This window comes from Gobio gobio (assembly GCF_949357685.1).
Source record: "Gobio gobio genome assembly, chromosome: 2".
NCBI classification, from domain to species: Eukaryota; Metazoa; Chordata; class Actinopteri; order Cypriniformes; family Gobionidae; genus Gobio; species Gobio gobio.
Genome location: NC_137098.1, coordinates 18,066,661 through 18,088,707, shown reverse-complemented (window position 1 = coordinate 18,088,707; position 22,047 = coordinate 18,066,661). Strand labels below are relative to the sequence as shown.

The 22,047-nt window shown below is 36.8% G+C and overlaps 1 protein-coding gene across 1 annotated transcript in view; it reads right to left on the bottom strand.

Moving 5' to 3' along the window:
• The window catches only part of LOC307122629 (retinal-specific phospholipid-transporting ATPase ABCA4-like), a 101,570-nt gene extending 83,631 nt beyond the window's left edge, over positions 1 to 17,939 (bottom strand). Inside the window, exon 1 of the mRNA XM_079810741.1 lies at positions 17,686 to 17,939. The gene's annotated coding sequence lies outside the window, so the exon portion shown is untranslated. The remainder of the gene's footprint in view (positions 1 to 17,685) is intronic.
• Positions 17,940 to 22,047: the final 4,108 nt, after the last annotated feature.

Here is a 22,047-nt window from a genome sequence, read left to right as displayed (position 1 = left end):
AGAACTAGCAACAACATAACTTGCATGACATGGAACAGTCAACAGAGTAAACAAAATGGGTTTAAATACATGGAATAATAATGGGGAAAAAATTACAGACAGGTGAATGTAATCATCAACTAAGGGAACTAACAAGGGATCAAAGCCACTAGAAGGCAAGCCTGCAACCTTTAGCCAAAAAAGCACAATGGCTAATGCTAACGCTGCGGATGCCGTTTTTTTTAATGGATGTCAATGGAGAAGAGGCTTCACTTCAACTGAATAAATTGCTTTTGTGAGGAAATAGCCAATCATTTAATGAATCGACTGCTTGTCTGCTAATATTCAACATGTTTTACGCTAAACAAGTTTTCGTTGGAAATGATGTGTAGATTCTATATGATAAAAATGTTATTTTATAAGAGGAGGCAGAGAAGGGAATGTCGCAATAGGTACATTACAGCATTACCACAGTATTTAATAGTGATATTTTGTTATATTGTCTGATGTTTTCTTTCTTTGGCTTTTAGGTTTTATACGTTTTGAGAAGACTTGAATTGTATGCATATGATGCTGCTATTATGCATTTTAATGAATTAAGAGAAAAATGTATAATAAAATTATAAATATTGTGTTATATTGTTTGTTGTTTAATACTTTTTTTTAATCACTGCCAGGTTAGACTTTTAATGATTTGTGACTGCTGTGTGCCTAATGATGATATAGCCTAACACTTTTTAATGAATAAAGGTAAATAAATGCATATAAGTTTAATTAATTAAATATGTATTAAATTATAATTATGTTTTTAGTATACTCTTAAATGTAGTTTTATGCGTCCTGCAGTAACTAATTTGCAGCTAATTGAGATATTTAAAAAAAAAATCCACATATTGCACATTCAACAAACAATACAGTCCTTATGCATGTTTGCCAGAGATATAACACCAAAGATAGATCATATTCACAAGACCAACGCACTACTCCACAAGAACCTGATTAACGTAAACTGTAACCAACTGTCATTAAACTTTGAACGGCGGGCACTGACGTCACCGCCATTACACAATGAGGCTGAGCTGCCTCACGTGATATAAGTTAGCCTTTACGCTTTTTTACAGACCCTCTCATCTCCCCAATAATAAGACAATATCTGTAGGGATTAATCAAGACTTAACTGAATTGGACACACAAGAAAGGGCAACTAAACTAAGCATAATCCTGTAGCATTATAGTCATAATGGTTAAGTTGGAAAAAAAAAACAAATATTCAGTGTGTGACAATGCTGTTTGTGGACTTAAGCATTCACCTCAACAGTGCCCTCAAACTTTGAATGAAGCACCAGAGACTCCAGTCACCCAATCCACGCACTTCTCTCACTGCTACCATTAGACAAATGATACCGAAGCATCAGGTTTCACACCAGTGGGATGCTTTTTCCTTCAAGCCATCAGTCTGCCTGAACTCTAATACCAAACAACTGCCACACATTGAACCCTTCAGCGCTGGACTCTTGCGCTTTTATTAGTCTGCACTGCTCACGTAGCTCACGAGGCTCTGACAGACATAGTGGCAGCATGCAAATGCAAATGTTTTGTTTTACCACTGTCTATGTGACTCATCATTTACAATAACAAGATTTTATTGGCGAGCAGGGCACAACCTAATGCGGGGTTAGTTGTAACACACATAGTTTAACACTTTCCACACATGCCAGGATGACGAAACTTAGTTTTTACTACTTACCATATCAACATTATTTAGAGAGAAAAAAATTGTCAAAATTAAAAAATCTTTGGAAGATATCATTGAACATGTATTTAACCATAGCGAAAGTAAATTTCTTACTTAAGTTAATTTTTCATCTCTGTTTTTTTTGTGTTCATTTAAAATAAGAAAAATCTGATATTATTTTAATCTTATGTCTGTTATTGAGTTGAGATCATTCTTTAATGTTGATCTAACCAGCAGAAGACACGAGCCGGGTTTAAGTCCCAGTTGTGCAGGTGGGGCATATTGTCACACTGTGTTACAATGTGCCCCTATTAGAACTACACTATTATATTCTATACTTTTATAAATTCTATTGAGAAACCATTAGAAAAAGGCGAATAAAGACTGAGAGTCAATGTTCAGAAATGCTTCGTCTTTTTTTAACTATGCTGTATAACTTGACTTTGAGGTGTGTTTGTTGTCAAACTCAAAAATTAGTTTATTTTTGATTATTAAAAAAATGCCATTATTTTATTTGAAAAAGTTAATAATTGTATTTTATTGACAAAATATTTTAGTTTGTCTTGGATATTTTGATTATATCAGGAAACATTTTAAGCGGTCATTTGGTCATGTTACATTGTGCCCCTCACATGTTACAATGTACCCCACCTATGGGGCATGTTGTCACATTTCACTTCCATTCTTTCGGGGTAAATCAAGAAAAAAGTATACACTGTATTAACGAAACAAAACCACATAATTGTACTAGACATGTGTGCAATTAATGTGGGAAAAAATAAATACTCTGATACCTGTTATGTTTTAATAAACCTTTGACTTTTTAAAGTAGTACACTTATTTTTATCTCTTGACTAACATACTAAAGCACATGTAGAGTATTTGATCATAATTTTAACTGTAGTATTTGATACTCGTATAAACTGTTACGTCCCAGGACGTATGTCATTTATTGTGGTTCTTTTTTTTTTTTACGTGTGTGTGTGTGAGATTGTGTTTCCCTGCTGCTCAACAGCCTTCTGGGAAATGGAGTTTCTGCCTGTTCTCCTCTGTTCCTCCCTGTCCTTTTGCAGGAGCCTAATTGATGCCACCTGTTCCTCATCAGAGTTTGTGGAGAGGAGCTTGCATTTAAACAGAGGGAACTGCCTGCTCACCAGAGAGAGAATGGCCAGTCTGTTTTCCCAGACTTTGCTGAATGTTTGAGCCTTAAAGCTTCTTTAAGAAAGGCTTTGTTGCCTCTACTGTAGCGACAGAAAGCTTGGTGTGCCCCGTTATTGTTGCTTGTTGACACAGTAAGGAGGTGGGTGCCACTTTTGTTTTTACCTGCTTTTCTCCTGTTTTTGGGATTGTAAGGTTCTTTTTTAGTTATTTTTACTGTTATCAACCCTATTCTTAAAGGTCCCATGGCATGAAATTTTCATTTTATGAGGTTTTTCAACATTAATATGAGTTACCCTAGCCTGAATATTGTCCCCAAGTGGATAGAAATGTTGATCGGTGTAAACCCGAGTTCTGGCTGTCTTTCTCTGCCTTTGAGAAAATGACAGGCCAGCCTAGCCAATCCTGAAGTCTCCTGGTTTGACGTCCAAGCAGGAACGGTTACCTCCCTTTCCTCCACCCAGAGAATCTGGCACGCCCATGCAAACGCGAGAGAGATCATGGGTTGTGAACGAGTGAATGCTGGCAGTTTCTCAGTGTTGTACAAATGAAAACAGAAGTCTTTTTTCAGTTCCTTCTGATCTGTGATCAGTGATTTCTGATGTGTAGCTAATTATTTATTATTCGTGCACACACTGCGGCTTCTCTCTCTCCCGACAGAACGGTGTTTTCTATCTTGTGAGTCAGTGTTTTTGTACGTCCTCGTCGCGTCTATCGGTTCTAGAATGTGCATACAGTCATGAGTTTCTGCTCAACATCGGCAGAGTAACATCTTTAGAGATAAACCTCACACACGCCGAAGCTCGGGCTGCACTGACCGGTCGGCCTTCAGCATCCCTGACCCCCAGTACTGCATCTGGCCCACAGCGGAGGCACCAAACGCGGCGTGAGATTAAGCAGAAGGGGGGTAAGCGTGAGCATATTCGGGCTAGCCAGCTTTCCCCACAATAAACTGAATTACATTCGATTACTGCTGTTGTGTCTTTGTTTGCGCTGTGTACTCAACGCGCGTCACTGACGCTTTTATTTTATTTAAAAAATAATGCTATTATCAACACTTACTTTTAACTCGTTCATCTCGACAGCTGTAATGGTACTTTGCATGTTACAAAGTTGGTAATAATGATGAAGACGGACTCGGCGTGACTGGGACTCGTGTTTATTCAGAACTCTCAGATACAAACACAATAAACTCGCGCTGACTGACAGTGCTCCCATAACTCAGTAGTTACTATAAATAACTTTGTTAGCAATCGCTGAGCTCCATCTCTGGTACATTAGTGATGTCCGGTTCGCGAACGATCTTTCTTTTAAACCAGTTCTTTTTAGTGAACCGAATCAGTTCACCAAATCGGACTGAATCGTTCTAAACGGTTCGCGTCTCCAGTCAGCGCTGATCCATAATTTACTAAAGTTACTAACTTTCTGACATGAGTGACAGTCCCTCCGCAGGGCTCTACGCTAACATTTTTCTTGAGGAGCACTTGTGCTCCTAATTAAAAAAAATTAGGAGCACAGTCAAATTTAGGAGCACTTTCTGATCAATAACACGCATTCCAATTATAACTTTCCCATTACAGGATGATCTTTGTCCCTTTAAATTTATGTCCAGGGACATTTTTACCATTATAAGAGCAATGTTTTCTAATCTTATTAAATGTATGCATCATCTTTTGTCAATTTCGTAAATTAAAATAGAAAAGCTGTTTTTAAAATGTTAATTTAAACAATAAATTCAGTTAGAGCAATAAGACACAATCAGACTGTAACCAATCTAATTAAATCAGCATCAAAAGATCAATCTTTGCACTGTAGAAGTGGCACAGCAGCTCTATCTGCAGTGCTGTTTAGACACATTTACATCGATTTAATACAGCTCATGGGTAAATAATGTTGTATGAATGTTTTAAATATAAGTTTTTGAATTTATAAAAGGCTATGTACAAGTTAAACTTAAACTTAGTTAAAAGATTTATATTTTAAATAAAAAGTCCCTGCAAAGTATAAATATGAAAATAAAACAGCCAGTAGGTGGCGTCAAGTCTGTGTGAGTCGTTCATTAAATCGTTCAAACGCAGATTCATTCGATCGAAACGCTTGGAGATGCGCAACAGTTCTGATGTAGTTTTGATTTTCACGAAATAAACAGTATTGTGGCTAAAACGTTGTTACTTAATATCAACTTGTCTATTGGACTTTTTTACAAGATCAGTATCACATTTGCAATCATTTCAATACTCGGCGCAATAGCTGTCCGTGACTTTAGGCGCTCTGGAGCTTAATAAACAGAACTGCAGGCGTCTCGCGGAAGAACACTGCAGCCGGAGCTACTTCTCTCTGTTTATGTCTATGGCGAGTCACACAGGGACTGTGCTCCTCCGCAGCGCTGCGAACCAAACTGGAATTGAATAGTCAGAATATAAACACTTATTGTATGTGTACCGTAGTGATTCAGGGTAAGATAAGAACACTGTTTGGAAAATTGATTCATGATGTACTCACTCATATGCATCTAGTCATTTTTAACACAAATGTTATGGACTGCAGCTGATAAAGATTAAATCAAGAACTCCTACAGGAGCGTTTTTAAATTATTTTCTCCTAATTCATTTTTGGTGGCATTTTTGCCCCAAGCCCCTGTTAATTTCCGACCTTGTTTATGATAATCCAAATGTGGTATTTCTAGTTAATTTTGGCTGCAAAGAAACATCAGCGCGAGGCGTCTGGTAAGTGCATGGCCGCGTCACACCCGTTTCACCCATAGACCGTGGTTTCAATCGGTGAAGTGTTATTCCTTCGCACACGTTTTTTGCACATGCTCTGCTGACAGAAGGCATGAAAGCAGTTGATTGCAGCACGAAACATACCAGTTGCTCAATCAGTCAGTGTTTAGTTTTTATTCCGATTGTATTATACATCTATTCATGAGAATCGATCGGGTCACTCGCACCAGTGCGCCTAAATATATTTTCGCAGTCGCACGCATTAATTTTCAGGCGCAAATGCGCCCAAAATAGTCGCTATGTAGAGCCCTGCTCCGACTAGAAATAGACTAATAACCTGAAGTATATGCTGTAACTACAACAGTTCAGACATGCTGAGAACTGATGTGACGTGAACTCAGGTCCATCCGTCTCTCTGGCAGCAGCTCGTGCCTGCTCGTGCCTCGTAGACCTTTAACTGCTCTAAAGGAAACTTTACTTTTATAATTAAAATCTCTGTGTGTGCGTACGTGTGTGTGTGTACAATGCAGACAGAACCAACTCTCTCTCATTTATTTTCTTTTCTTTATTTTGTGGGGATAAGTTTTCTTTCCTTTTAATATGTTACTCTCCTTCCACCCCCAGACAAAAAGGGGACGTAACAAAACCAAGTGGCAACCTTCCGTTCTCTCTTGAATCCAACACGGAAGTGACTAATGCTGTCTTCACGTGCTATCGGAAATTTGACAATTACCACTTCTAAAGTCGTGATTACGAGCTCATCCCATTCATATTTCGAAGGTGGAGAGCGTTCACATGCAATTTTTACCTAGGAAACTTCTATCTACGATAATTCCAAGAGCATGTGAAGGCAGCATTAAACTGCAATTCATCAATAATTTTTTTACAGCCTGGTACAAAGTGTTTTTTGTCTATGTAGCTAATATTGCGCTTCATGACAACTGTGAGGGAGAGGGTGAATATATATATAATTTTTTTTTTTTTTTTAATAACTCCTCTGTTTAAATTATATTTAGCCGTAAAGATCTGCCAGCTCCGGCCAAATACGGGTGATGTCACGGACACTACATTGTTTTATACAGTCTATAATATAAACTAATTTTAGTTTAATTGACACTCCTGCACTACCTCCTGAATCTTACCTTCTGTTTTGTATGAGAACTTTTTTTTCTTTTTTTTTTTTGCAGTAAAATCAACAGAAAAATAAACTAGTGTTTAACAAGAGTTACTAGCCTATAGAAATACAGACTCACTCTTTGTCCTACACTGGCCGTAAAATATATTTGGATATTTCACACATAAATGAAAATATACTGTAACTTTTCCACTTTGAAAAATAAAATGAGACCAAAGGCAGAACATTTTGGCTTCTGTTTTGCATACAAGAAAAGTAGATAGTGATTTATACTGCCAAGCTCCAAAAAGCTCCATTAAAGTCCACATGTATTGCAAGTCTTCTGAAGTCCGTGGCTTTGCACGAGGAACGCTTCTAAAGGCTCAATTTATTGAAAACAAGCGTGAAAAGCGAGGCATTGTGCCTGACATCTCATTCTGCGTTTCCCAAAAGAAAGAAAATAATACTTTTGAAACGACATGAAAGTGAGAGTATTTCTGGCTGAACTATTTCTTTAAGCCACATTTAAATGCTCGAAGGTCATCACCTATATATTATTCTTTGAAGCCTTGCTTTCAGTCAGATGATCTCCTGTTTTGAAATGAACACTTTCCATATTTTTGCATAATCTTTCGATGTATTGTTGAATGCAAAGCAAGCTAACATCAAAGTGTCCACTGAGGAAACATTTTTATAATGGGCAAACACTGGTGAAGTCTAAAAGTTGAGCGAGTCTGACTTTTTAAACAATTTCTTTAGGTCAGAGAGAACCGCTGTTTAATGTTGTTTTAGAGGAGTTCAACATGTCACATCGAATGACATTTTAGCTATTTTGACACATTGCTTTCAACATTTCGACTCCCATCTCCCTCATCCACACAAATAATTATAGCTTTCACTAATTTTATGCATATTAATCATGTCCAATTATGTGAAGGTATCACAACACAAGACTGAATAAATGAAGACGGAAGCACTTCCCCATAAACATTACCACATAAGTTTAATTAACAGTAGGAGGTAAAACTCTCGCTCTTCTTCACAAGCTTGAAAATGACTTAATTACTTCCTGTTGGGGTCCTGATTAGCAACATTAACAAGAGGATCCCCAGGAGATTGGCCAATTAGCATCAGATATTGTGCCTCAATAATTGATGACAAAGTAGAATTGCCCTTTTAAATTTTACATTTCTTGTAAAATCATGCCCAGTCATTTGTGTTAATGTAATTCTTTACACATTTGTCAGTTTGATATGCTTCTTTGTTTCACAGTTCATGTTAGGGAGGATCACACCACATGAAAATGTCTACAATTATACTTGTTAACTGATTTGTTAAGGTTAAAGAATAAACAAATAACAGAATAATAGATTAATAATATAATTATTGGTAACACTTTATTTTGATGGTCCTTTTTGAACATTCTGTTGACTATAAGTAACTTTGTAACTACATGTCAACTAACTCTCAGAGTATTAGTAGACTGTCTGCTTAATATCTGCTAACTCTTTATTATGATGGTCCTCCAACAGACATTTTCCTGACTATAAGTATGTCAACTTATTATAACCCTACCAGTCTACTAACACTCAAATGAGAGTTGGTAGACATTAGGGATGCCACAATTCTCAATATAATATTGAACCGTTCGGTACGGCATTCACGGTTCAATACGTGCTTGTGTATTGTGGTTTTTCGGTTTTGCATTGAATTAATTATTTTTCTACAAATTCTATAATTTGCCTCCATCCCAATACTGAACAACGCGACATACATTCACATCACACGTTAGTGGTAGAGTTATACTCACGAGACACTATAGATATTCACAATCACGAAAGTTCATTATTTGCATGCGTTTTAAAGCCTTGCCGGCTCATTCACGTACGCGGTTTAAACATGCGCTTCTCCGAGCGCGCGCACTAAACGCCTGTCAAACACGCGATTACTGGACTAAGTAGTCGTCTTACTGCGCTAATACTGTCAAATACACACAAGGTTAACATAAACACAGTCGGTTATGTCTAAAGTGAAAGTAAAATCGCAATCGTGTCTGTATATTAGATGTACAAAGGTCTTAAATTGACTGTAGCGCAGTAGTGAACACGCTGTCCTTTAGGGCTGTCAACGAATATTCTAAATTCGAATATATATTCGAATAGTTTTTAAAAAACGAATTTCGAAGGTGAAAATTAATATTCGAATAAATAAAAAAATGTGTAAAAAAAACGCCCGCGGTAGTAGAGGCGTGGCTGTCTGCTTTGCGAGTGGACGCGCTAGCGCGCCTGAAGCCTTGTGTACTTTGGCCTGTCTCCTCCGCTGACTGCGCGCGCTCCTCCCCAAACGGACGAGGCGTTTATATTTGGCGCGCTCGCTGTTGTGCTTTTCTTTGAAACGACAGATGGCGACTCGGAGTAATTGTTCTATAAACTATCAGGAAAAGCGTCGAGAAGAAGTGGGCTAATGTACACAGGTGACGATATTTATTTTAGTACACTTCACCGAAAACCACACTACAAAAGAATCATGTAAAACAGATCAAAATAAACCTTGATATTACTTGTGACATGAGAACAAAATGTATGTAGAAATGTAACGTTAACTTATACAACTCAATTTATGATATCTAAATGTTTCCTAATTTCACTAAACACTTTAGTGAGTTTTCACTTAGCTTCGTGAACTTTTCTTTATTAAACAGGCTTTTTTATGCTTTTGTAGGCTCGTTTTGTAAATATAAGCAACTAATTTGTATGTGCAAACTGGACCAGCCTTACTTTGCATCGCGCGCCACAAGCTCTCTGTCTGCAACACGCGAGGCCATAACGGAGAAATTAATTTTGTTCATTTGTAAGGACATGAGAGCGATCAGTGTCGTGGATGAGGCGGCTTCAGGGAGTTCTGTCAAGCAATGGAACCGAGGTACTGACTGAAGAGATAATGCATGAATAAAGGATAAATGCACTGCTTCCACTGGTTTGATTATTTTCCGTTTCATGTCAAGGAAAAGTTCCATGTTTACCACAGCACAGCTCGCTCGGAGCGTTCAATAATATGCTGTAAAACTTATATTAATATTTGTTTCAATCACTGAATGAAGCCTGCTATATTTGGGACAAGAGTCGCGACCTTAAATTGCTTGCACAAAACTCTTGATCAGCCTCAAAATGTGTGTGTGTTCATTTAAACCGTTATGCGCAGAGAGCGCGAGGGCGAGAGAGAGTGAGGTCTGCGGTCTTTAGCCATTAGTTGATTTACTTGTTTTGTGTAGGTTATACGTTGTCAAATATGTTTAAACTTAAATAGACTACCTATATAAGTAGTTATGTCTCTTTGTATTCATTTGTCCTGTTATTGACGTAATGCGCGTCATTGATAAAATGCGCAACCAGATGTTCGAATAGTTCGAATATTCATGCTTTTTTTAGAGGGAATATTCGAACGTCATTTTGTAGCAATTTTGACAGCCCTACTGTCCTTAAAGGGACAGTTCACCTATAAAATGATGTCATTATTTACTCACTCTAATATTGTTCCAAACCTGAATTAATTTCTCGATGACCGAATTTTAATTTTTGAGTGAAATATCCCTTTAATGTTAATACAACAACAAAAGAAAATCACTCACTGCTCTTGATTGAAAAACTAATACAGTATAGCTTTAATAAGAATCAATGTATATTTTATAGTGAAGTCTATGTAGTGTTTTATTTTTACATTTATTCATTCAATTTCATACTTAAATGCTGCTGTACAGCTCTGAGCTGCCAGTGTAAATCTTTATATATATTTTACAATACACAAGGAATGTGTACAAGTTTTTTTTTTTAAGTAAAGTTTTAAGTTTAAGTAAGGTTTTTCAATTCTTTTAAGTAAAATAAAGAAAGAGTATTGCAATAAAGTCTTTTTTCTCCTTAACCTCTTGCTGTTCCTGTCGCCTAAGAATAGAATAACAAAAAACTGATGTGACAAGCCATCAGAACCGAACCGAACCGAAAACCGTGATTAAAAACCGAGGTATGTATTGAACCGTGGACTAACTGTATTGTTGCATCCCTAGTAGACATGTAGGTGCAACGTTTCGTATAGTCAACAGAATGTGTTAAAGGAACACTCCCCAACTTTAAAGTATTCTTAAATATATAAATACAAAACACAATTTACTTAACAAATTCACAGTAAAACTAGAGCCACCTAACCCAACTACAACTAATTTAACACTAAATAACAGCTACAGTAGGCTAAAAATAGCATTTTATAATAACACAATTTTTTTTGCAGAAATATGACCATATTCTCTGGCTAAATATTTTAGAACGCATCGCCCTATTGTTTCCATGGCGATGCGTCGTGCTTCTCACATGACACACAGCTGCCACAATAGCACTGTATGACAGCTCAGCTGTATCGGGTTTATTTAGCTTTTTCTTTTTTATTCAAAATATTCACAAACTTGCTAACTAGCGTGCGTGCGAGCGTGCGTGCGTGTGTGTGTGTGTGTGTGTGCGCGCCACCACTGAAGAGCATTTTTGACCCAGGAAAAACCCTGGATTCGGTCCGGTATACCGGTTATATAGGTATGGCACCGGGTTTCGGTACCCAACCCTATCAGTAACACATGCACAGTCAGTCTCTACATCACTCACAGATCAAATGAGGCTTTAGCGGGATAAAAATTTACTTTGACGGCCGCCAAAAACACAATATGTGGCCGGTGTTAATTCTACCGCTGCGAATTAGTCCATGTGTGGGAAACACTGGAGAGACACACCACACGCATCCAAACCGCAGCCAGGTGGTCGCTGAATAAAACTCCCACAAATACCACGGAACAACGTCGGCATTACTTAGTCCTATGACCATTGTTTGCAATAGCTACCGTATGCATATGGATAGCCTAACTGTGTGTTCACACCGCCGCTGGCGAGAGCGTCAAAGTGGCCGGAAGTCATTCATTCTCAATGGGAGCCCGGCGGCGAGCTCTGGCGAGAGCGGCGCGGCGCGTCTTGGACGATTTGGGCGTCAAGGAGAGTTGATTCTAGAGAACGAGCTCTGGCGAGAGCGGCGCGGCGCGTCTTGGACGATTTGGGCGTCAAGGAGACTTGATTCTAGAGAACGCAGCGCTGTAAACTTCGGTTCCTACCACATTAGTTCCCAAGCAAAATAGAGGAGGTTGATCACTGCTGGTGCTGCGGGTTTGATAAGAAGACGTGCAACATTATTTATCCACCACACAAATGGCTTTTAATTGGTTTATTTCATTAGCAAACATGTAACTATAATTAAGTTCTTTCCATCGATCTGCTTCTTTTAAACTTTCACATTTAAATGATTTCATGAGGTTATATTATATGGTTATACCCTACTTGTGGTCAGTCAGCACAAATGCCGGTCAACATGAATGTTTGCTTTGCAGCCCCTTTAAATGCCGTTTCAAAAAAGACCAAGCATTCGATCTACGTCAGAGCGGCAGCGCGTCCACGAATCTTTCTACAGCGTCGATGGCAGGGCGGCCAGAGCGAAGTTTGACGCTCTCGCCGGCGGCGGTGTGAACGCACAGTTAGCTATTTGCAGCTCCCTAAATACAATAGCAAGCAGTTTTATAGATGAGGCATTCAGCATTTGCGGTTTCCCTTTGGACGCACAAACTTGCCTAGCTATAGTTGCAAGCACTTTTAGAGCAACGCGTTTCCACTTTCAAAGTGTATGGCAATATTTCATCTAAGTCAAACAGTTAAAAGATGTCTTGAAGAAAAGTTTCCAGCACTCTGCTAGTGGGGGAGGGGCAGTGCATGAACTGCAGCATAAATAAGCTGCACATGAACACAAACAGCATGAACCTGTCTGTAAATAATGCCAGGAAAATCCTATCGGCGAACCCAGCAGCCTTGTATCTGCCGATACACGTGAAAAACGCAAATATCGGTCGATCACTAGTCTTAATACACGATGTAACTACATGTCACAGAGACGAACTCCGTGGTTCCCTCCTCTGACCACCGGAGGGAGCTCTCTCCCGAATATTGACTCTCACCTACACTGACACTACATTTCTGAGCGTTATTCCCAAATCTGACTGTCTGTTTCTGATCCTGTTTGCTACCCGTTATCGACCCTTTGCTGCCTGTCTCTGACTCCTGCCTGTTTGCTGATCTGTGAGTGTTTACTGCCTGTCCTGACCCACTGCCTGTCCTCTGTAGGGATGAAACGATTACCGGTTTCACGATAAACCACGATAAAATTGTGTGACGGTTAGTAATATCGTTTAATTTAATTATCATTAAAACCGCGTGTATTTATCACGATTTTTAAAACTCGCGGTAAATCTTGTCCAGTCAGTCTGACGCAGGCACAGCGCACCGCTGTTTTTTGAATGAGAAGAAATGTCAGAAGGCAGTGACAGCACTCGGGAGATTGTTCAGCCTTCTAAAAGGACCAAATCTGAGGTGTGGTCATATTTTGGCTTTTACAAAAGTCCTGAGGGAAACTTAATCGAAGATGGTCACCCTGTCTGCAGAACATGCCAGAAGAAAGTCGCTGTAATAGGGGGAACACTTCAAAACTACGAACGCAAGGCAAGTGGACTTTGACCTCAATATTAAAACTACGTCTGGGAAATAATAACGTGAAGCGAACAAACAAATTCAGACAAGGGATAATTTAAGGGATAATTTAAGATTTAAGGGATAATAATCAGGGTTTGACATTAACAACCGCCATTTGCGGGTGTAACGTTATTTCGGCTGCACACGACACTAGCCACTTTGGCGGTTGAACTTATTATAGTCTTCTCAAAAGCCATCTGTTATAATCGCGTTGCGCATTATAACCACTCACACGTGTTTCTATTAAGTTTATGAATGCAATGTCTCATAATCAGAGGCATTCAGATTAGCCGGAGTTTTGTTCAGAGTGCGCGCCGCTCTCACTGAAATCTACACTCAAAGCAGAGATAAACGTGCAATGTATGCAGGAGATTCACTCATCATACCGTGGTTGACTGTTTTTGTTCTATTTCAGCAGCGAAAATAGTTTCAAACAAACACAGCAGAACCACAGCGCATCTGATATGGCTGGCACAACGCTGGCGAATTTAGGGACCGTCTCTAAAGTTACATACAACATTGGTAACGTTATACACATTTCAAACTTCAATAGCATTTGAAGGGAATGACAGTCATAAAACTGACAGTAAAGTGTTCATCTAGGTGTCAGGTATGATGCACACATTTTGATATTTAATAAGTCATATGGAAATATGGATATGCATTATTTCACTAGGATACTGTTTGGGCTCTTACACAAAATATGCTAGATTTAAATGCATCATTGCTGAACACTGATGAGAATATTGTTTGAGAATATATTTACAGAGATAATATTAGAGATTATACTTACACCAAATTATTATTATTTATGCGTTGCTATTGACGACGGCCATTATAAGGAAGGAAATCCCACAGAATCTAGCTTAAAGTGCAAAGAGCTGCTTGATTTGTTTGTTGATTTACAAATATAAAACTTGTTGAAATGTTTTAAGTGTGTGCATCTGTTCTTTTTGAACACTTTCATCTCATTTGAACAAAACCGTGATAATATTGATAAGCGTGATAATTTGGGTCACTATAATCGTGATGTGAAATTTCCATACCGTTTCATCCCTAATCCTCTGTTTACGATTCTGCCTGCCCCTGTTATTCCTGTTTTGCTCCTGTCTGACCCTGCCTGTACAACTACGACTATTTCTAATAAAAGCATGCAAATGGATCCCTGCCAGAGTGATGATTCGTTACACTACAGAAGAGTCAAGTTTTAAATAGGAAAATGATCTAAACTCTTTGGTCATTTGAGTGAGATACTAACGGTCTAATCAGATTCAATGATCTATGCTAAAAGTGCTACCGCCAGATCCAGAGATCGGCTGAATGGATTCGAAAACGGTAAAACTTAACTGTTTAACTCTATAGGGGAGTTGGAAAATGAACCTATTTTCAAAAATAGTGGCGTGTTCCTTTAAAGGGACCATCAAATAAAGTGAAACCAAATTATTTAAATAGAATTAAATAATAGAATGTGCATCATCTGAATCAACAGATTATGTTGTTTATTTTGACATATATTATTTACTCAAACTTTCACATAAATGTAAAAAAAGAAAGAAAATGAATATCATGGTGTGTGTTATTTTTGTTATGTTGACTATCTGATATGAATTATTTAAAATTGCCATTTTTTATGCCTTTGTTCAACATTTTTACAACTTATTTCCTAAATTATATATACTTTTAATTAAACGCTTTCCTTTTCCCCCTTTTGATTTAAAATGAAATGGGGTAAAATTGGGAGGAGTTGGTATAAAATATTTTTTATTTATTAAAATATATTCATGTACTAAATTTAAAACTTATGTTCATGTTTTCTATTCGTGATTTTGCTAACACTTTATTTTGATGGTCCCTTTTGAGCAAAGTTCTGTTGACTATAAGTAACTTTGCAAGTACATGTCAACTTATTCTAACCCTAACCATACAAGTCTACTAATACTTGACACTCTAATGTTCTGAGAGTTAGTAGACATGTAGGTGCGATGCTACTTATAGTCAACAGAATGTGCTAAAGGGACGATCAAAATAAAGTGAAACCGAATTATAAAAAAATAATAGAATGTGCATCATCTGAATCAACAGATTATGTTGTTTACTTTGACATATTTACTCAAAAGTTCACATAAATCTAAAAAAGAAAGAAAGACAATAAATATCATGGCTGAGTAATATTTATTTTGTAATGTTAACTATCTGATATGAATTATTTAAAATTGTTAGGCCGTTTTATGCATTTGCTAAAAATTTACTTTCTAAAACGTATTTTCTAAAATGTATATTTCTAATTAACATTTCCTTTTGATTTTAAATTAAATGGGGTAAAACAGGGAGGAGTTGGTATAAAATACTTTTATTAAAATATATTGATGTACAAATTTTAAAATTGATGTTCATGTTTTCTATGAGTGATTTAAGTAACACTTTATTTTGATGGTCCCTTTTGAACAAAGTTCTCTTGAATATAAGTAACTTTGCAAGTACATGTCAACTTATTCTAACCCTAAGCCTACAAGTCTACTTATACTTGACTCTAATGCTCTGAGAGTTAGTAGACATGTAGGTGCGATGCTACTTATAGTCAACAAAATGTGTTAAAGGGACGATCAAAATAAAGTGAAACCGAATTATTAAAAAATAATAGAATGTGCATCATCTGAATCAACAGATTATGTTGTTTACTTTGACATAATATTTACTCAAACTTTCACATAAATCTAAACAAAGAAAGAAAGAAAATAAATATCATGGCTGAGTGACATTTATTTTGTAATGTTAACTATCTGATATGAATTATTTAAAATTGTTAGGCCGTTTTATGCATTTGCTGAATTTACTTTCTAAAACGTATTTTCTAAAATATATATTTCTAATTAACATTTCCTTTTGATTTAAAATTGAATGGGGTAAAACTGGGAGGAGTTGGTATAAAATACTTTTTATTAAAATATATTGATGTACAAAATTTAAAATTGATGTTCATGTTTTCTATGAGTGATTTAAGTAACACTTTATTTTGATGGTCCCTTTTGAACAAAGTTCTCTTGAATACAAGTAACTTTGCAAGTACATGTCAACTTATTCTAACCCTAAGCCTACAAGTCTACTTATACTTGACTCTAATGCTCTGAGAGTTAGTAGACATGTAGGTGCGATGCTACTTATAGTCAACAAAATGTGTTAAAGGGACGATCAAAATAAAGTGAAACCGAATTATTAAAAAATAACAGAATGTGCATCATCTGAATCAACAGATTATGTTGTTTACTTTGACATAATATTTACTCAAACTTTCACATAAATCTAAACAAAGAAAGAAAGAAAATAAATATCATGGCTGAGTGACATTTATTTTGTAATGTTAACTATCTGATATGAATTATTTAAAATTGTTAGGCCGTTTTATGCATTTCCTAAATTTACTTTCTAAAACGTATTTTCTAAAATGTATATTTCTAATTAACATTTCCTTTTGATTTAAAATTGAATGGGGTAAAACTGGGAGGAGTTGGTATAAAATACTTTTTATTAAAATATATTGATGTACAAAATTTAAAATTGATGTTCATGTTTTCTATGAGTGATTTCAGTAACACTTTATTTTGATGTTCCCTTCTGAACAAAGTTCTGTTGACTATAATTAACTTTACAACTACATGTCAACTAACACTCTGAGTATTATTAAACTGTCAGCTTAATATCCGCTAACTCTTTATGGTGATGGTCCGCCAACAGACATTCTACTGACTTTACAAGTATGTTAACTTATTCTAACCCTAACCCTACAAGTTTACTAATACTCGACTAACACTCTAATGAGAGTTAGTAGACATGTAGGTACAACGTTACAGAATGTGTTAAAGGGACCATCAAAATAAAGTGAAACCGTGATTTCTATTAATTAGTTTTGTGTAGTTCAGTTATCTGAATCTTCTGTTTAGCTTTACGCAATCAGGAAGATTAACCTGGCCGTTTACAAAGTTAATGCATACTATACTGTGATAAGACAATTTCCAACTACATGTCAACTACCAGTCATTAGAGTATTAGACTGTCTGCTTAATATCAAACCCTTTATTTTGATGCTCCCCAAAAGACATTCTACTGACTATAAGTAACTTTGCAAGTACATTTCAACTTATTCCTTCTAATAACAGTCTACTAAAGTCTACTAATAGGCTCCTAGTCTATAATGACTGGCAGTTGACATTACAAAGTTACTTAATTATTAGAATGTCTAAAGTGCACTATTGAAATAAAGTGTAACCCAAAAAATGACAAAATTATTGGCCGTTTTCTATGAGGTCAGAAAATGACATGTCATTCATATTGTGTTGCCCATAATACAGCTGGCAAACATTAGCAAACACTCACCTGTGTTTTAACTGGAGTAGATTTTCCCGTCAGCTCGTCATCATGTGTGTCCAGTACGATCCAAACACCTGCACTTATTCGACACAGCTAACAATTCAACCTGCCACACACACAAACAGCCGAATCAGCCTGCTGACCTAATACAGACGATCTGTTTCTTACACTCTTTCTCTAATATATCGGTCTCTCTCTGTCTCTCTCTCTGTCTCTCTGCCCGGCCTCAATCCCCAAGCAATAAACTGCAAATGAGCTCTGTGTCTATGGATACAGGTGAGGCGGTGTGTGTTACACAAGACAGAACACACCCACGTGAACAGCTGCAATTCCGTAATCAAATGCTGTGTGTTTGTGATATAATTGTGCTTGACATTTAGCAGTTCAGAAGAAATCAGATTCAAGTGTGACGAATTAATAATCAGCTAAAACCGAGCGCAGAAATATAGCGAGCATGTATTAGCTGATGAGTTTTAACGTTACAACAACAGTAAAACAAACCTGAGGGTGAAAGGCCTGCGGCTAAAGAGAAAGTCATCTGAACATTGCTTAATTAAAGGGTTAAATCACCCAAAAATGAAAATAATGTAATTTACTACTTACCCTCATGCCGTTCCACACCCATAAGACTTAGGAACACAAAATAAGATATTTTTGTTGAAATCCGATGGCTCAGTGAGGCCTGCATAGGCAGCAATTACACTCCCAATATCCATTAATGTACTAAAAAATATTTAAATCAGTCCATGTGAGTGCAGTGGTTCAATAGTAATATTATAGAGTGACGAGAATATTTTCCGTGCGCCAAAAAAAAAGAATTAGGGACTTGTATAGTGATGACGATTTCAAAACACTGCTTCATGAAGCTTTGGAGCATTATGAATTAGTATCGAATCAGCGGTTCGCGCCAAAGTCTCGTGATTTTAGCAGTTTGGCGGTTTGACACGCAGTCCAAATCATGATTCGACTCACTGATTCGTTTAATCTCCGAGGCTTCATGAAGCAGTGTTTTGAAATCGGTTATCACTATATAAGTCGTTATTTAATTTTTATTTGGCGCACAAAAAATATTCTTGTCACTTTATAATATTAATATTGAACCACTGTACTCACATGGACTGATTTAAATATGTTTTTAAGCCTTTAAGGCCGTCAATCAATATATATATATATATATATTATATATATATTCCCCCAAATTACCATTATGTTAATTTTACATACATAACATAATGGCAGACAAGTAAATCATTGAAAAGACATTATAAAAAGTGACTTTTTATGATGTTTGTTTTATTTCCATATCATTAAATGTAAGTCACTGACCTTATGTCCATTTTGCAGTTATGGTCGCCTGACAGGTCATTCAAACAGGACACACATTGTATTTTACATTTCGGACTGTTGGTCTATGTATACGTTTATGTAAATAAAAAATAAAAAAAGTAAACATATATGATTTTCTAATCACACTTAAAAGAGTATTTGAACTTTCAGCATGCCTTTTTTCAAACCATTAATACAAGTGTGAATTTCAACTTCAAGATGAACAATCTTGTTTCAATTAGCCTACTGGAATATTTTATAAAATGGGTAATTTTATATAAAACATAAAATAGTAAAAACTGGCTTCAATACATAGACATTTTTAATGACAATAAGTAGATGTATGTTATAGTCATGACAGTTGTATCGGAGTGATTCTTGTGACTGCTCAGGTTCCTATCCAAAATTTGCCAAATTTACTGATATTTCGTATTATGCAAATTCCATTTTTCCGTTTTCATTAGGTCCTCAAAATGTACAGCAGCACTACAAAATGTACAATTCTTAATTAGTATATTTGTCTTTATAGTATGCTATGTTTGAAAGCTTGAAAATCTCAAACCCCTGAAATCCAAATTCAATAAGCACTGAAAGTGTCCGGGGATCAAGTTGTGAAAATGCATCACTTTCCCCAGACTCGACGCTGCTCTGGTGTGAATATATTTAATTGAGTGTATATTTGTTTCATCACGTGCATGATTGTGCTCTATCATGTTGCATTTTTGTTCACAATATTAAGAGGTCTATTTTTGAAACCATTTCCGTTAAAAGGGCGAGCTGTTGTTGGGTGTTAAATAAGAGACATTTTAAGTTATGCACAGGACGCGTATAACACACTAGCCAATGATTGTCCTTATATTTTATGAGAATCCATAACCTGTGTCCTATATTATGAAAATCATAGTTCCTGTTATGAAGAGTCATAATGGTTACTGAACACAGGTGATAAACCTGGAAAACAAAGCTGTGTCATAAATGCATACGTATTGTGTATACAAGAGTGTTTCAGGGACAAAAGTCAAGGGCATCATGGGAAGAGCCTGAACCTGCTATGTAATGTCAGTCACCTGCTTGCACCGTGACACAGCACACGCTGTAGTGTGATGCAGCAAAAATCATACATGTAGGCCTAATGGGAATTTATTTTTAATACAATTACATTGCACTATATTATATATATGTAGATTGAGGTATTTTGGTAACACTTTACAATAAAGTTCCATCTATTACCATGAGTTAACTACATTAGTTAACATGAACTAACAATGAAAAATAATTCTAAAGCATTTATTAATCTTAACTCATGTTAATTTCAACATTTACTATTATTAAAACCAAAAGTTGCATCTTTTAATATTATTTAATGGCTAACATGAACTGACAATGAACAGTTGTATTTGTATTAACTTACAATAACAAAGATTAATACAAAATATTGTTCATGAACATTATAACCGTCAAGTTTATCTGTGTGCTGCACATTTAACAGAGAGCAGCTAAGGGAGTACAATGCCGGCTCCGGCTCCTGAAAGACGGAGCAGTTCCCACTTTGTCGGGACAATAAGTTGTTTATGGATCACAACCTGTAAGTAATAAGTATGTTTTATTATTTGTTGTTGTGTTCTCTATTAACAGTTGCAATTGTAAGTTGTATGCTGTTGCTATGATTTAAACAAAGGTGTTTGGCTCTGATAGCTACTGGGTATTATTCAAACGGGGCTCTTGCTTTTGTAACACTGTTCACGGATCCTTAGGAATTTACCACTCTTAATTGTCCAGTAAAATCAGTGCTTGTAGAGGTTCTGCACGATCCTCTTTTTTGTAAACTTTCACAGGGCCTGAATTGGGCTCGAATTGGTATGGCAAAATTAACGGCATCGCTAATGTTTACATCTGAGCAGATGAATCTTGCTGTTATGTTAAGGGGCGTGACATTTCCCGAAACACACTCTAATTGGTTCGCCAATCACAACTTACTGGGCCAGTTAACCAATCAGAGAACATTTCGTATTTTGGAAGGAGGGGCTTTATCAAACATGAACTGAACAGAGCATTTGAAACCGTCTGGGAAGAGAGGTGCTGCAATAATGTAAAATATGTGAAAAAATAATTAGTTTTTTTTAACAATCAAGCATGATAACCTATACTACTACACCACCAAGACTTCATAAAAGGGCATAATAGGACCCTTAAATAAAAGGTATATTAACTGTATATTTCTCTACATAAATAGGCTTAAAAAAATGTTTAATGAATCATCATTTTAGAGAGCCCCTATTATGGATTTTTGAAAATTACATTTCATGTAGTGTGTATAGTTCTAAGTGAATGCAAACATCCTGCAAAGTTTAAATCTCAAAGTGCAGCGTTTATAAAGTCATTGTCTCTCAAAAGTACATTTTTCAATTAAACGAGTTGCAAGCCGCTTCGTTGTGACGTCACGATGAAACATTAGCATATTTCCTGTCCACTTATTGCACGCACCACGCCGCACAGAGAGCAGGAAACCTTGAACACTGCAGCGCATGGGCGTAGATTACGCGGGGGACGGGGGGGGACGTGTCCCCTGCACCTTTAATAAAACGTAAATGCGTCCCCCGCACTTTACCGAGTGTCACCTGTCCAAGTCGACCCGCTCCGTGGGGGATTCGAACCGGCGTCTGGTCGTACCGCTCTTACTGGCCTACGTCTGTTACACGGGCAAGTTTGTTTACGTAGAAGCCAATGTGAATAAATCTAAATATACATGACCTGTCATTTTATTCGTATCCAAAAACAAGGCGCTCTGAACACCATGGAGTGCTAACACTCTCGTGCAACACTCCAATTCATACTCAAAGCCGGAGGGCGCCCTCTCACAGAAAGTCCAAAACGGATTTGTAGAAGTAATCACGTTCCAAAGGCATTCACAGCGCTGAACCAGCAGCTAAATAAAGAGAATTATGACTGATGAAACGCAACGTCAAACACATGATTTCAACATTATATGGTTCATGTGTGTTTTTCAAGCCATCTCAAGGTATTTATTGACAATAAAGTATA